Source organism: Nannobrachium achirus (assembly GCF_963921795.1).
Source record: "Nannobrachium achirus genome assembly, chromosome: 3".
Lineage (NCBI taxonomy): Eukaryota > Metazoa > Chordata > Actinopteri > Myctophiformes > Myctophidae > Nannobrachium > Nannobrachium achirus.
In genome coordinates this window covers 33,228,148-33,245,943 of record NC_137812.1, presented here as the reverse complement: position 1 = coordinate 33,245,943, position 17,796 = coordinate 33,228,148, and the positions used below count along the sequence as shown (strand labels likewise).

Here is a 17,796-nt window from a genome sequence, read left to right as displayed (position 1 = left end):
AGACATTAAATCTGTGTGAAAGGTGTGGATAGTGCAGGTTTTTAAGGGAAACATGTATTATTATGGATATAAATAAGTAAACACAGTGATTATCTGCCAAATACATGGACATTGTATATTGACAAACCTGCACCTTCATATGAACCCAGAGATTACACACATTTATCGATAGACCAGTGTAGCTATATGGAAAGGAAAAGTAATTAAACCCCTCCTTTTATTTTTTTCTTCTTAAAAATGCTAAATACAATGCCCAAGTAGGTAGTATCGATACAATCGATTCTTTGCACTGCCGATTCGATACGATACAAAATAAAACGATACGATTCGATTTTAGCTGTTTTCATTTCGATATACTTCGATTTTTTAAGTTAAAAACGATATTTCGATACAGTTACTATATCGTTACACCCCTAGTTATGTAACAGCTACAGTGCATGGAGCCTATAGCTCATTGATCTTCTACAGTCAGTGATGAAGCACCTTGGTGTTATAGATGGCAAGGAAGGCAGCTTGATGTAAACCATATTTACGTACAGTAAAACCCACTTGGACACCTTCAGGGATAGATTCACACCAGGGACGTGCTGGGCCCCTGATTCAGCCCGGGAAAAAGAGTTGGAGAGGCCCTGGAAACCTTGTATGTCCAAAACCGTTTGTTTTGTATTTATCATTTTAAAAATGATTTAAACTATAGTGAAAACAGCCGATCTACAAGCACACAACGCCTTGTAGATCTGCTGTTTTCACTACTTTTGTGCAACGGCCTTATATGATGAAGCAGGGCTTTGCTTTGCGAAAAAATGTATACATTTGAAACTTGGAGATACAAGGTTTCTGCCCGACAGTGACGATTTACTTTGTTGGCCGCCCAGCCCCCAAAATGAAACGAAGGCCGACATTTTATTTTTAATAAAAGCCTGGACCGGCCGGGAATGAACCGGCCGTTCGGTTTTCCCGCTTTTCCCAATGGCCAGCACGTCCCAGATTCACACGCACAATGTTGCTGTGTAGATCTAACCCCCTGAAGCGATGTTATCGACAGGTGATGCAATTATGTGGCAATATGTTATACGTATGTTGTAAATGTCATTCATCAGTGTGATCTCATGCATTTTGTATGATTACGCAGTAAATCATGGACCTATTGATTTTATTCTTGCATCATAGCATGAGGGCGTATTGCGTAAACTTCTCTGTCAGGCACGTGCAGAGAATGTTAGAGAGGCAGGGGCTGACATTTCTAAAATGGGCCTTTTGGTGAAAATATTACTTGATACCACACTGAACTAATCATAAAAAAGGCAATACTGGAGATGTGGCGTACGGCATGGATTTCTCCACAGTGAGGGCATGTCTATGTGTGCACGTTCCTAACGCGTTTCTGTCGGGTGGAAACATCATGTTGTCCAAAACCGTTACTCTTCAGGATTCAAATTCAAGGGTAGCAAAAGTAGCAGATCAACAAGCTCGAAACTCCTTGCTTCGTGTCGCGTTTCGAGCTTCTGGATCTGTTACTTTTGATGCTTTTGTGTGACACTGCAGTATGATCAAGTGAGGTGTTCGTTTACAAAATAACACAAAAAGTTTGAATATGGAGATAAGAGGTTTCTGCCCGACAGCGATGATATATAACAAGTTAATGAAAATAAGGCTTAGGATGAAATTAGGAAAATGTGCACTTGAATATATTAAACTGTACCTCGCTTGTACCATGCTTACTATATGCATAACTCATTTATCTAACAGATTGTAGTTACATTTACAAATAGATTTGTATTACTGCAAATATTATTAAGAATGACCGGGGAGTAGATTTGAGGTATAAGGGTGCTGAATGTTGTTGATGTGGCAGGGGGCAACATTTATTCAGATGTGAAGTGCAGTTCCCTATTCAGACATTCTATTTGGGCATCTGTGCAGTCTGTGGTGTGGGCACTCGGTGTGCTTATTATTATTCAGTATGGGCACTTAAGCCGAATTCTGCGTTTGTGAAAGCCCAACTGTACCAATGAATCCCTGTAGGGGGCTGAGTCTGGTGTGCTAAAACCCCCATTCTGCATTTTTACAATGCATGAATTAGCTATGTTTTTAAACTGGATTCATTATTTCCATATTTGTACCTGTGAAAATGCATAAAACTCACAGCATGTTGACAGCATGGCAGAAAAATGCATAAACTTTCACACAGCTCTCCACACACACACACACACACACACACACACACACACACACACACACACACACACACACACACACACACACACACACACACACACACACACACACACTGTTTATCTCACACTTTTCACTTAAACAAGAGACTGATTTGTAAAAATGTTCAGCATGGATAATATGCATATACAGTTAGTTCACGTCCATTACATTACAGACACACTAACAGTATGTCATGGTGCATGTAAATCTACTATTCTTGATGCATGGTGCGGTGCGTCTTACAGGAAAGTATATATAATATCAGGCTTTTGCCTAAGCCTGATTTATGGCTGTTGAAATGGTGTCACCATCATTAACCTAGACATAATGTATGTTAACGACAACACATGACTTTGTGGACGTCAGTTCTTGGAACAGTTTAGTCCAAAGCAAACTTCCATTTCCCATAACATTAGGTAACCGTCTGTCTGTGCTTTACGTAAATCGGAGCTGTTTGTTGACAGAACCCTCTCTTTATCTCTTCCCTCCATCCATCCATCTCCCCATCAGTCAGCCTTTCTGTCTTTCGTCCAGGGTCAGGCCATCTCTTACTGCCCCTCTCGCTCCCTCTGTCTGTCTGTCCGTCTGTCTCTCTGTATCTCTCCTTGCATCCCTCTGTTCTCCTGACTAGTGATCATCAGGCTGTCAGGGTGATAACATAAACGTCTCTCAAATGAGATAACGGGCCACGGCACACCGGGATAATTGACACACACACACACACACACACACACACACACACACACACACACACACACACACACACACACACACACACACACACACACACACACATACACACACACACACACACACACACACACACACACACACACACACACACACACACACACACACACACACACACACATTCACAGTTGCTATGGAGACCTGACCTAAACCCCCATCGTAGCGCTGTGTGTGTGTGTGTGTGTGTGTGTGTGTGTGTGTGTGTGTGTGTGTGTGTGTGTGTGTGTGTGTGTGTGTGTGTGTGTGTGTGTGTGTGTGTGTGTGTGTGTGTGTGTGTGTGTGTGTGTGTGTGTGTGTGTGTGTGTGTGTGTGTGTGTGTGGACTTGCACCTCCTGCTGTGTACTTTGGCCAGTAGTACAGGTGTGCTCAGATGTTGTGATGATATAACAACACTTGAAAAGATGAGACCCATTTTACCAAGGTAACAGAAACATCCCACTGCTTAATCAAAGACCCTAACCCAGGGGTCTTCAACAGGGGGGTCCGGGACCCCTAGGGGCAAAGAGGCAAAGAGGTTTCGTGTTGGGGAAAAAGAGCAGACTAAGTACAGAGAGATAGGTCAACTTTATTTTCTATTGAAGATTCAAGTGGTTAAATAGCTGGAAACACATATTTAGATGAACCCAAAATACACTGATGATTGTGCTGCCAAACGATGAAACTAAACTATATGGTATATGGGTTGTGGGGGTCCCTGCTTCATCTCTCTCTCTCTCGACTAAGGAGTCCTTGGCCTGAAAATGTTGAAGACAGAAAAAACAAATGATAAAAATCGAAATTCAACAATAAATATCATAAATTTATGATGAACTAATATTATTCTGCATTATTGTGCTATAATTCATACCACAGTAAGAAAAAAAAAAGATTCGTAATTTTACGCATTGTTAGTAAATTTGCAACACTTAACAAACTATAAACTATGAAAATGCAAAGATGATCATCCTCATTCATACAGTAAATGTACCAGTGAATCCTGCACAGGCATTGGCTCTGATTGATGTGTTAAAATGCATGGTTCAATTATAAATTATAATAATGTATAAATCATCATGAGCTTATAGAACCAAAACATGGTTTGCAGTCAATCAATAAAACCTCTGTAAAATATAATGTTAGCCCCTGTATGTGTTCAGATTGCTCCCTCTTGTGGTAAAAAGAGACAATTACAAATATAGAGACCTGATGACTAAATTACTGAGAAAGGCCATGCAGTTATGACAATAATGCTCTGTTATTGGCACAATTCATATTTAAGTGAATCCCAAAAGCTTAGAGCCAGAACAGTGTTTTTACTTACTGTATTTAAATCTTTTACATTTTAATAAATGACATGATCACAGTTTAATGCATGTTCTTTAGGCATTAAAGTGTTGTTGTTGTTGTTGTTGTTGGTTTTTTGCAGCTGACCAAGACCTCACAAATGTTGCATAATTATCACAAGTTAGTGTAGACTATTGGAAGCAAAATGTTTTTAACCGTATAATGAATCAAATACAACATGCTTATGCCATACATGCATGTATCCAAAATCCATTATATTGTATTACACAGTATTGTCATGCAGTCATGTCATTTTAGGTATTAAGTATTCAGGTAACGAAGGGTAAATTATAAATATGATAATCTAAGAATACACAACGTAGTGTGCATCCCATAAGGCATGCTCGGAAGTCATAGGACATACAATACTTTAATATGTATGATGTACATATTTTCCAGTTTGTTGCTTGGATTATGTAAGATGAGCAACTTCAGGTAATTCAGAAAGATAAAGGTAAAATATTTATAATGCTTTTTAGAATGCTTCCCCCTGGCCAGCCGGGGCGCTTGATGGAGGGGAAAGGAACTGGTTGGAATAACGTGTTCCTTCCACACGCTACGTCCATCCCGGGGAAATCCCCCCTGTCAGGTGAAAAGAAACAACTTGGACCCACTCATGCATTGAAGGAAGCATGAGGTCAGTCCGTTGTCTCCCCAGGTTGGCAGAGGGAGAGCAGAGCCCAGGATTACATAGGCAATTGGCACTGGGTGAAAAAATGGGTTGCAAAATCGTGGGATAAAAATTATAGAAAAAAATATATATAATGCTTTTTAGAAGCATGTGTCTTTTTTAACTATGATCATCAATAACGTTTTCTGCAGATTCAATAATAATGGCTGTTATGTGGATAAAGGCTGTTGTTAGAGAAACGCTTCAGAAAAAAGGCTCAGTTGCATATGAATAGGGTTTTCATGAGTATAATAATGTATTTTCATTTAGCTGTGTGGTGAAATGTGTTTGAGTCTTTCTGTCTGTGTCCATGTCCCTAAAGTGTCTGGGAGCATCCATCTGTGCTGAATGTGTGCCAAGGTGACCTACCGTTTCTATCCCTGTGGGCTCTGAGGAGGACGGTACATTTTCACATTCCTGCTAAAAGCACCCCCAAACCCCCCATCTGTCTCTCTCTAACAAGCACACACACAGTGGTGGGGGAAGAAAAAAGAAAATACTCACAGTTTTTAGCGAAGAACAAGAAAAACTAGGTGCTCAAGAGGTAACAGCAAAGTTAAAAACGTGTAGTAGGTGCTTCTAGGATAAGTGGGAAAAACTTAGAAAAGAGAGGAGCAATCCGAGCACTCAAAAAGTTAAAAAGGAAGGGAGCAGACGTAAAAACTGCTGGGTACTTTATTTCATTATCAAATAATAAAAGCCAACATGTTTTGACCTCTCTGGGTCTTCATCAGGGCATTATGCCCTGATGAAGACCCAGAGAGCTCCTCTCTACTCACAGTTTTTACTAAGTAAAAGTATCAATACTGCAATATAGAAATCCAATTGTACTTACAAAAGTATTGGTATCAAAATGACATACCAAAAGCAGAAAGTGCTCATTATGCAGAATGTCCCATTTCACAAGTTTTCAAATGTCTAAATTCTGCGTCCCATGGCAAACGCATTGTGAGCTTGTAGATTGGCTATTTTCAGTTGTCCGAAATGTATAGCCTACTGAGCTGAAATGCATGCATGTTTTGTAATAATAATGCAAATCTATAGTAACTAATAATTGTAGTGGAGTAAAAGTACAATCTTTGCCTCTGAGATGTAGTGGAGTACAAGTAAAAGTACAGAAAATTGTAAATACTCCAGACAGTAAAGTAAAAGTACCTCACTTTACACCACTGCACTACCCTGTATGCGTGCACGCAAGCAAGCAAGCACGCACATACACACACTACACACCAGACACCACCCCCTATGGTGCCAATTTCACTGGACCATTAGCTGACTATGCCTCGGTATCGAAAAGGCTCTCAAAATGTTGTATCCACAGGGGTACAATGAAGTGCTAGACTACAGTTTTGACCAGGGGTTCAGAGTAAGTCTACAAAAAGCCTGTGAACATTTAGCAAGGAGAGAGACGGGAGTGTACGTTTCAATCTCAGCATGAGAAAAAACATCTCTATTTTTTCCCTTGACCTCACTTGTTCCCCCCCAGTGGTGGAATGATCTTCCCTTTTCACTCTAGCCAGGACAAAACACAGTACAATTCCTGAGTGTTAACCCATTGTACTGTAGGCCTGAGGCAGATTCTAAAAACGCCTTCAAAATCCTGACCTAGGTTTTCTGAAAAACTTTTAAATTGTATTCAAAACTTACAAAGAATAAAATAAAAAATATGTTCTGTTAAATCAAATTTCAAAACATTTTCCTGAAAAGCTTTCTAAAAATCTAAAAAGATTTTCATGAATAAAAGACAATTCCATAAATTAGAGGTAGTAGTAATAGTGAAAGTAGTGAAATGTTTTCACTAGTTTGGGTCCCGGGCAAACATCTAATTTCTCTTTTGGGTCTCGACCTGAAGAGTTTGGGAACCACTGCTGACATAGCAGTCTTGAAAGGTAAAAACCCCAAAAGGGGTTCCCGTCCTAAATTGGTTAAAGTCATTTAACTCGAGAGGTACAGGTCCATTTGATTCCCTCTGACTCAAATCCTTTCATGTTTCATGTTGTTGTACCCCTTTCTGTCTGTCAGACAGTATTGTTGTTTCCTCAAGTCTGGCGAATACGCCTCTCTTCACTCTCCTCAAGCCTTATCTTTATGTTTTGAAACTCCTAACACGGTGCCATGGAACTCTTACATTTTAGTTTCATAGTAATTCATAGTAACAGGTATATAATGTTAATGCTATATAAGATCAGTCCAAATAACACTTATAAAAAATGGTTTTATTTTATATTTAAACATTTTTACATATACAATTCAAAATAGAAATATTTGTGCATTACAGCAGTATTCAGCAGCACTCACTCACATACAGTAAGCTGTGTGTGTGTGTGTCTGTGTCTGTGTGTGTGTGTGTGTGTGTGTGTGTGTGTACGTGTAAGTGCACATGTGCGCCATGTAATTAGAAGAGGTGGCTAGCCTTACATTTATTTTTGATATTTTTTATGAAGATAGGATCCAAAAGTGCTTCCAATATTACAACAGATTAGAAACAATAAACTGTAGTATACATTAAGAAATCAAACCTGATTAATCAAGCCACAAATGTTCCTGATCAAGTGATTTGGTCACTTTCCTTCAAAATATGTAGAGTTCATCCTGGAGTTTGGGTATATATGATATGGTATCTTCCGTCAAATGTTTTTTTTTGACGGATTTTTGGCCTACGGGTTATGCTAGAGCATAGGTAGGAGAAAGGAGTCACTGAAATGGTTAGGGCTCCTCTTCCAGAGCGCATGAATGCATGCAGCAATTCATGAGAACCTGCCATGAACTTCAAATGTTCAAGTGGAAAGTCTGGCCCAAGGGTGGCGATAGAGGAAAGGCCACAAGGGAATTATTCCTTTCCTGATTGAGAGTCTAAGGGCAGGGGATGTAATTTGTTTATTTTGTTAAATGTGAGCCTGGAAAGCTCTTTGAGACTGTAACGGTGAATAGGACAGTGCAATATAACGCTGAGAGAGAAAGTGTCAGTATTCACATCTGACATTCATAGTGTTTTGCCTTTCTGTTTGAATAAGGGATTTCCAGTTCTTCTTTTGAAATGACCATTACAGTAATCTCTGCCAAGCTACCTTTTTGGCCAGACGTGAGTAGATAAAATTTGGCAAGGAGGATACCATGAAGTAAGTGTGTGTGTGTGTGTGTGTGTGTGTGTGTGTGTGTGTGTGTGTGTGTGTGTGTGTGTGTGTGTGTGTGTGTGTGTGTGTGTGTGTGTGTGTGTGTGTGTGTGTGTGTGTGTGTGTGTATGTGTGTGTGTTTCAAAAAATTGAAAACAATAGCCCTTTATTCTCTCATCCATGATTCCCCATTGAAATAAGAAAACAAGATAAGTGTTTTTATACAGCACAATGATTATCTGCTCCAGTGTTATCACCTCATCAGAGGTCATTTCCTTGTTCACTGCAGCCAAGTAGTGCAGAAAAACAAACCTTTGAACCATACCAAATGGCTGACTCCAACACCATCAATTCATTACATCCTGCTTTAAAAAAGAGAAGAAAACTCCCTAGGCATTGGTATTATCAAAATTCACATTCACAATTAAAATAATTTAATTGTTAATTTTCAGCAAAGTGGTTAGGAGACCTAGAAGAGCTATTAAGATCCATGGAGGTGCCTGTACCCTGGCTCCGCTTAAGGCGAAAGTCTGTGCGCTCTGGCTCGGAACCAGGCTGCTAGTGATGTACCTTCCCATCATGTTGCTCCACAGGGAGCAGTTGTAGGGGGGTTCCTTATAGCCTTTACCTTCTAGAGAACTTCTGATTGTCAGCCATCCTCCCGCGTTCACTTGTTTGCTGGTCTTTGGCCTGTGAGAGTGTCCATGCAGCCGCCTGGAGCCTTTGAACCAGTGCACCTCTCCATCAGGGTGGACCCTATTGAAGGTGCAGGTGGGACCCGCTGGAGCAGCATCAACATGCACCTGTCCAGCACACTCTGTGGGCCAGGGACGTGTAGAGAATGTTAGAGAGGTAGGGGCTGACATTTCTAAAAGGGCCTTTTGGTGAAAATATTGAAAATAGGCTATTTTCGGTACTTGAAGTTGACACGACACTAAACTAAGCATAATCAAGTCAATACTGGAGATGTGGCGTATGGCATGGATTTCTACACGGAGAGGGAAATTATTTGAACATAAGATGCTGCATTCAAGTTCAGGAGAGTTTGAATGCTGCCTTCAGGTATGGCATGGAAAGGGGACATTTGCATTACTTTCACCATAGTGAAAACTGCATGGTCTGGATATAGGGCACTTTTTTACAGACGAGTAAATGTCTATGTGTGCACTGTGCACGTGCCTGCTGTGGGCAACATGCAACAACCTGACTATGTTTTAGGGGATTTTTGGAGTAGCTTCTCCCATACCCCAACTCCTATAGAATGGATCAAAGTGTGATTGATCTATTGCTGTTATCTGTGAAGAAACTGTAGAAGCTATAATGGATTAGCCTGACACTTCAGTCCGCACATCACCCCCCCCCTGCTGGTGGGTGGTTTGTAGTGTGGACTGAAGCTGCACACATTTTAATCTATTTCGAAGGCGCCCGAAGAGCGGGCGCATTGAATGGGCCAATCAGGGTTGTATGCTTGGGGCACGTGGTGTGGCTGCTCCGGTCCCAGCCCCCTCCAAACAGAGCTCTTGAGCTCACGTAAGACTCACTCGTGGACTCTGATTGGTGTCCTCTGCCCACGTGAGAGTCTAGTGGACTCTGATTGGTCCGTGAAAACTGTCATGGCGGAGTCAGACTTGACTCGTATTATTTTAATAAACTATGAAATAGTGCCGTTTCTTCACGTTTTAATACCATTTTGCACTAACGTAAACATGCAGACATATAATATGTTATGAGAAATAACGTATTTTTGCAATGTCACGCCACGTCGCCGTCGCGCGTGTGTGTGTGTGTATGTGTGTGTGTGTGTGTGTGTGTGACGTCAATAGGCTTTAGCCCCCCCCCGCCGAAATGGATTGTCTGCCCGGAATGTCAGACTCTCTCCCCCCACGTAGTGTGGTGTTGAGATGTCGGACGCTAGCAGTCAGGCAAATAATGGATGTCGATTCTGACCTTGTAAATCCACCATTGTGTAGTTGTTTTTGGGGGTCCCAAAATTGGAGTAGAGTTTGCACAGGTACATGGCTTCCATCCCGCTCTCCATGGGCTGCACCTGCGTGAAAGTGAGAGAAAGCTGTTCCTGTGTATAGCTGCACCGGATCTCACTCCTTCCTGGTTCCTGGTGTGTATGGGTCTCTCCCTTGTCATCCACACTGCATAGGCGCTTTGTGCCCTGATACCAGATCAGTTCTTTGATTGACAGTCCCTCTCGGGATGAGGAGATGTTGCATTGTAGGGTGACAGGTTGACCACACTCTGCGGTTACCACAGAACTCACATTTAGCCTCACCAACTCTGTAGAGAAACGATTTTATTTGACATTAATGATTTAATCTGCTACAAATAAATGTAGTTACCTCTATGGCGCATATATATCACTGCCTCATGATTATGATTGGCTGGTTTCCCTTTGTGCTGTGGTATATGAGATATAATCCAAAACCTTGAATCAGTTTATATCAAACCCAGGTGCGTTATTTCTTTCCACACCTGTGTACTGTGTTGTTGGCAAGCTGGGAACTACTTTCTTGTAGCTGGGAACTACTTTCTTGTAGCTGGGAACTACTTTCTTGCAGACCTTGTAGTGAATTATTAGTGAAATAGAACAGTTTTAATTGGTACATGTCTATGATTTTTCATGTTGCCATAACCGTTTTAGAAAAGCAATAAGCCACACAATGCATATGGTTACCTGTATTTTATAACTCACCACGTCTCTCAGCCGTTGTAAAATACCAGGTAACCACATGCCTCTTGGGACAGGGTCCGCCTTGTGATGATGGGTGTATTTATATGGCACATTTAGCATATTTGATGGATTTGAAATCCACTTAATATATAACCACTGCTCTAATAGACCCCCATGTGTGGTTATAATGTGCAAATTTGCCTTCCCTGTGTATTTTTGGTTACTTCCTGAAAGCTGAAAGCCTCTGAGTCAAAAGGCCCAACTGAAATACTGAGTTAATGACATCATAGAATCATCCCCTCCCCTTTCATAGACATAGAAAGGTAGACGCCTCCTCCGGCTCTGGAGCGTTGGTAAAAGAAGACTGAAGGACACTTCCTTGTGCGTCACAGAATGGGATGCTCAGTAGGCCAATCAGATGCGGGACTCCCTCTTTCCCACTGCAGGGGGCAGAGTGCCTTCCACAGTTCCACAGTTACACACTTCTGCCAGTCCTGTTCTACCAGTCGCGCCAATGAACAGGCAGCGGCGGACGAGGGATTTCGCTTTTTATATCTGTATCCCCTTTTTTACCATACACCCAACGCTGTGGGTGTGGCTAACTTCAGCTGGGTCACCACCCACCTAGCCTCGGGAACCCACCTGACAACCAGCATACTTAATGCACTGGTGGGTATGGCCACATAAAAACCTAATTTTAACACTTTCTGTACACCTTTTTGGAGAAAATCTTACTCCGAGTATAATCATAATACATGATCATCATGTTTTGGAGGGGGATCATGGCACCCCATCTTTAAGCTTAGTATTAGCTTGAATAGTTTAGAAAATGATAGAACGCAAAAAAAGCTCAAATCAATCAAAAGCACTTTGTTACACATTGCATTAGCAAAGGTTTGCTGCTCATTCTTCCTGTTGTTTTCAATCAGTTGGTTCTTATTCAATTCAGTTTGGTTATGAAAAATCATAAATATGACATTTAGAGATACAATTTATAACAACATTAAAACACAACATTGACTGAGAGGTTACTGGTCTGTTTTCACAATGAGTATTGCACATCAAGTTTCAAGTTTGTCTACAAGTTTCAACAGGTTTTTCTCACCTTGTGTGGTAACTGTGAACGTACTTATGTAGAGCCATAGCACAACATGTAGCATGCTCCACGCCATCTTCACCTTTGTTCCTTTCTTGACACAAGATTGAGCAGAAGAAGAATGAAAGTCAGTTTATTCATCTGACTTACGAATACAAGGCTTTACATTAATAGTCTTCTAGTTGAGTTTTTCCATATAGTCGAGATCAAGGTCTTGTTCACCCTGCTGAGCTATCTGTCATTGTACATTTTAAATAGTGCTATGTTGGTCAAAGCTTTTGATATTTGAGTGCCTCAAAATCTGAATAAACTTTGTCACCTCACATGATTACAACCGTTCCAACATTGCAGTTACAGGAATTGAGAGGAAAGGAACACAGAACAAAGAACAGATCAAACTATAAAAGTGCGCTCCTCCACCAGGCCGGGTTGCCTACCCAGGGCTGTAAACTTTGGAAGTTAGTCATAGTCAATTGGAATGGAATATGAACATCTGGACTACCGAATGTGTACCGAATTGCGTTCATGATTTGTGCCATTGGAATGGAATCTGAAACATCATGATAATGTATACCAAGTTGCGTGAATCTTGGACAACATCTGTTGTAAATATTATTTATAATATATTTTGAAATGATAGGTGACACTATATGGGAGGCAGAAATGCTTTTCATGCAGTTGTAAAACATATCATTACTGTTGGGTGGAAAACTTTAATGTCCAAAACTGTTATGTTTCGGGAAATGGAAAAAAGAACCTGTGTTCTAATGGATTCAATGTACAGGTACAGTAGGGCTGTAGGCTATGTATTATTTAGTCACATGCTCTTGTTCATTCTTTCATTGTTTCAATATTTATAAAACCCACTGACATACAATCACTTCCACTTTCACGGTGAGAATCTTAAAAAAATAGCTTATCTACGAAGCTTATGAGCTTACGAGATCACCAAAAATAAAAACATAAAATGTTGAAGTACCTGTATGTAGATAAAATGTTTCTGCCCGACAGCAACATATAAAAAGAGAGACTGACCTCTGGAAGTTTGCTCCTTTGCCTCCACTTCTGTTCTGTCAATGTGGTTCTCTCAGATCCTTCTTTTGTGTTTATTTCCTCATTCAGGATTATTCTTCAAGGCGCCGCGGGTTAATCATTACACTCATGATGGAGGCTTGCATGAATAGTTGAGGTTATCTCTGTAGAGGGTGTGCCCCGCCACTCTTGCGATCTATTGGCAAAGACATAAAGTGAAACTGTGTGTGCACGTGCGTGTGTGTGAGAGAGAGAGAGTGAGAGAGCTGAAAGGGTCAGAGAAGAGGAGGAGGAGAAGAAGAGGCTGTGTGGGTCTTTGGGGGACCCCAACTGGTCAGGGTTAGGGTTGCTGGTGAGGGCCACTTCTAACTCAGCAGGAAAGGGAGGGGGACATTGTAGCAAAACACAGCTAGAAGGGTTCTGCTCAATATGAAACAGATGAGGTCAAACAATACTGGTGTGGACTTCGATTGCAGAGAAAGTTAGCCTGTTCACATACAATCTACAAAATGTTGGTGATCGAGACATAGGTTTTTCAAAAAACCTTAGAAGGATTTGAAATAAAGACTTTTTTCTTTTTTTCTTTCTTTTTTCTCAGCTCGCAGTGCCACGCTGTGAGCTTGTATATCTGCTATTTTTCAGTAGTTAAAGTACCCAGGGCCCCGAATTTGGTGGGACACCCCTGGCTGTTGCCGTAATAAAGAGCAAATTCTTTAGACAGCCAATGTCATGGCCTTCTTCCAAATAACCACACTCCCAGTCATAAATAAGTTCCCCTTCAGCCACTTGCAGTACAACATAAAACATCAAACAACAAGCATCATAAAAAAGACAACATTTAAAACACAACATAGACAGACATAAACATTTAACAATCCAATGTGTATGAGGTGGATTTCATTTATAGTACTTGTCCGACTTTCTTTCCAGATAAACTTTATTTTGCCGCACTACTCCTTCCACAGTTTTTGCACACACTCAAGACATATGTCAAATCGACCGGCTTCATCCAATCCAATCCTCATTCAATTTATATTAATTTATTTGTGAATTAATTTTCCTTATTGACTTGAATGGGAAAATGCAAAAATTTAACTTTTCCCAAATATGGAGATGACTGACATCATAGATGTCTGACGTCATAGACCACATGAGACTAACACGGTAGCCATATATGGGCATCTATTTCCAAGATATATTTTTAAATTATTTTAGAAATCAAAACTTTGGTACCAATTCTCTTTTGGAGATTAGTCAGCTAAACTGCTGTCTTTCCTGTATATCACCTGTTTCTGATTACACCGTATTTCCACATAGAAAATGGCACTAAATCACGGTTCGGTTAAGGGACAGAACGAAATTTATGGAGGGGGGTCACTGGAGGAAATGTATATGCCCTGATATAAAATGCTATGACCCTCCCTCTGTATGTGGGAAAAAATCAGTGGCCCTCCCCAACCAAAAAAAGAAAAGAAGATGGCCCTCCCCTAAAACATAACATTTTATACATGAGTAAAATGATCCCTAAAAACATAAACTTATTCATAAACGCAACTGCAGTAATAATAGCACTATATACGAGAACATGAATAAAGCAAATTCACCTCCCCCTATGAGACTCGAACCGGCGGCCCCACGGGACGAATGGATCGTTAGCACAGTGACTAATGCACTGAGCTATCTTCACAGATAACATTTTAGTGAATAAAAGTGAACTCTAGAACTTAAGCTACCACTTCTATATCATATGATGTTACAGGACTTAGGAGAAGGCTATGAATGTTTAATCTGTAAACTCACCGCTTCATCTATCTGTCTGGGAAATTTTATACGCAAATGTGAAAGTGAAGAAAAATGCTTTCCATTGGAACACTGCCATCCTTTAAGATGATCCACTGCCGGCCGAACTTAACCCTATATATTAAAACAGGGATGCCATATGTTTCATCAATGAGACTATCCCTAAAAGATTCCCGTTGTGGTGGAGAAAGAAAAAAAGACGAAAAAACCTCGAAGCCAAAATCAAAATCCAAACAGCCACACACACGCAATTCCAGTAGGACTTGCCTAACCCCTCTGATCTTCTTGTTGTCCGTGCTCTTCTCTAATTTAGTTTCGAGTCTGACAAGACTCTCCTCAGCAGAGAGGGTCTGCAGCGAAGCTCTTAAATTGTGATCCAAGTAACTTTTAGTACGCACATTTGTTCTCTTGATGTTGTAAGACGCCATGTTTGTTGTGTTCTGAACTTTTCCCTCTGACTAAAAGTATTGTCGCTGCCAGGAAGAGCGTCAGTGATTGGCCAGAAACTGCACACGCCTACTGGCTGGATAGGCCAAGCTAAATGATTGACACATAGAAGGAACAATGGGAAAGGCTCAATAGCCCAGCTGTTGGGAAAAACCAAGATAAGCAACGGAGGGGTGTCAATGACTATTGTTGTACTATTATTCAGGAAAGCTGTAAAGAAAATATGCATATAAAATCCGGGCTCATTTTAAAAATAAAAATTGGATGACCCTCCCTTGGACTCAAAGTAAAATTTGATGACCCTCCCTCAAACTAAAACTAAAAAGACATGACCCTCCCCTATTTTCCTCCAGTGACCCCCCTCCATAAATTTCCCTAGGTCCCTAAGTCATACTGATGACATTCAATACGTAACCATGGCATTTTTGTTGACTCATGTGGCGTACGTGATGTCAGAGTCTTTTTCTTTTATCAAGTGATGTCACAATGAGTCAGCGCTTGTGCCGGTTTCCACCGAAAAAGCCTGATACAACAGAACTGTGTGCTACAGACCTGGTTATCAAGTTTCAGGGGAAGAGAGATCTGGAAAATGTCAAGATATGCTTGTATCATGGGCTGTACCATGCAAATAACAAATAAGGTATAACTCAGTGACATAAAATGCTTTACAAATATTTAAATGTCCATGACATACATTATACAGTGAAAATATACACCTGCCCAAAATTGGGCTCATTGTAGGGCTCCAATATGAAAAATGCTTTATTGCACCTCCATGCTAATGTGACGTTTCCTGCTAAACACTCTTCATCAGACACAGACAATATTAGACAGTTTAATGTGAGAAAACATTGTTAGCCAATCTTGGTTCTGATTAGTTAGCATGAGTCGTTGAGTAACGTTGAGTGGCAGAAAACAAGAGGGCCAGGAGGATTGGTGTGAGGGGTGGAGCAAATGGGTGAATTGACAATTTCCAGCGATGCGTTTTCCCCCACCTGTGTGTGTTTGTATTTTAGGGACGTTTTCTTTACAGCAAAAAGTGAGCAAATAGCTTTCAAGGACTGTTTGTCAACTAGAGGGCAGTCAGGTTCTATCTCAGCTCTACTTTCCCCACCTCCCAGCCTCCTATGCAACATCATTGCTTTCAACCACAAGGCTTTTTCTTTTAGTCCAGCCGTCACCGTCAGTAGCATACAGTAATTGCAATGGTTATACCATTTCAATGCAATCAACACTGCCCTCTTTTATTCATCTATATCCCCACATACAGTATGTGGTTGATGGGCAGTGAGAAGAGTGCTAATGAGTACAATAATACAAAGTGGACATTTGTTGCTTGGTGTTTTCAAGTGCTATTCCCTCAAGTATGAGTCAGGCCATTTTGCCTAACTATCACAGGAACTCAATAGATATGTTATTGGCTGTGGCCTTTAGCTTTTATAGCTTTCATTTTATATACAGTATATACAGTATATTAGATTTGGAACCATGTTGACAGCAGACAGACAGACAGACAGACAGACAGACAGACAGACAGACAGACAGACAGACAGACAGACAGACAGACAGACAGACAGACAGACTAGTGTGGTACTGTACTGTCTGTATATAGCACAGCCTTTTGATTCCTGTCAGAGCATTTGAGTTAATGTACACAGTTACAGATAAAGCATTTCCTGCCATCTCAACTGTGATTACGAAACCGTACATTGCGCCCCATGGCCATTAAAGCCTATTTACTGGAAATGTTCATGTTTCACATAAAAAGAAGGGATGTGATGTGTTTGGACCTTTTCCTTCACACTCAAGTGGTTTCCGCAACAAATCAATGCACCATTCACATCAGGCTATGACAGAATTTGCCTAGGGCAGGGTTAGTTCGCTTGAGGAGTCAGACATGCAGAATCATTCATCTTTCTTCTTTTAGCAAGAGGCAAAAACCAGCCGATTTCCCTTTCTTTCGCATTCACACAGCTTTTATATTCTGTTTTGGTACATTGAAGGAAAACTGCAGTGGGTCATCACTGAAATCTGCTAGTAGTAGGCTTAAAAAGGGAACTGGGAACTTTATTAACTGTGACTGTCTGACCCTGACCACATCTCCACATCAATCGTACAGTATATGAACAGCAAATGAATGACCGGTTTGTGACCATGAACAATATACAGTAGTCTAGCCACAGCATCGAATGAGGGTAACATCTTTTGAACCATAGCAATGAATGAGGGCGTTTGTATGAATCAAAACACTTAAGGCCCTATTGTGCAATCGTGGATATGTGTGAATTTAACCTTGTTCCCAGCCTTTACACATCTCCTGTGTGAATTATCCCTCTGTGTCAAAAACATGGCAGCTTTTCAACCTCTAGCTGCTTCACATGAGGCCAACAGGCAACAGCAGCCAAGGTGAGAGTAACTTAACAAACGTTACTTTTTATTAGCATAAACATGTTTGATCAACCTGGCATCTCTATTTTGGGCATGTCGTTACAGTAGGTGAAATGTTTACAATACATACATTTTTGCTATACGTCATACAATTATGTACATAGGGCAGTTATGGGAGGGGGTAAGCAACAAAGGAGGTGCCAGAGTGTTTCGACAGACCTGGTGGAGCAGTTAAGGGCACAACATTTCCATAGCAAATTCAGGTTGCGTTTGTCAA

The 17,796-nt window shown here is 40.8% G+C and overlaps 1 long non-coding RNA gene across 1 annotated transcript; it reads right to left on the bottom strand.

The window, feature by feature from the left end:
• Positions 1-10,313: 10,313 nt before the first annotated feature.
• LOC308281628 lies at positions 10,314-13,041 on the bottom strand. Its single transcript, XR_013961852.1, has 3 exons — positions 12,888-13,041; positions 11,862-11,946; positions 10,314-10,362 (listed from the first exon to the last, which is right to left on the bottom strand). It is a non-coding gene; the product is annotated as an uncharacterized lncRNA (long non-coding RNA).
• Positions 13,042-17,796: the final 4,755 nt, after the last annotated feature.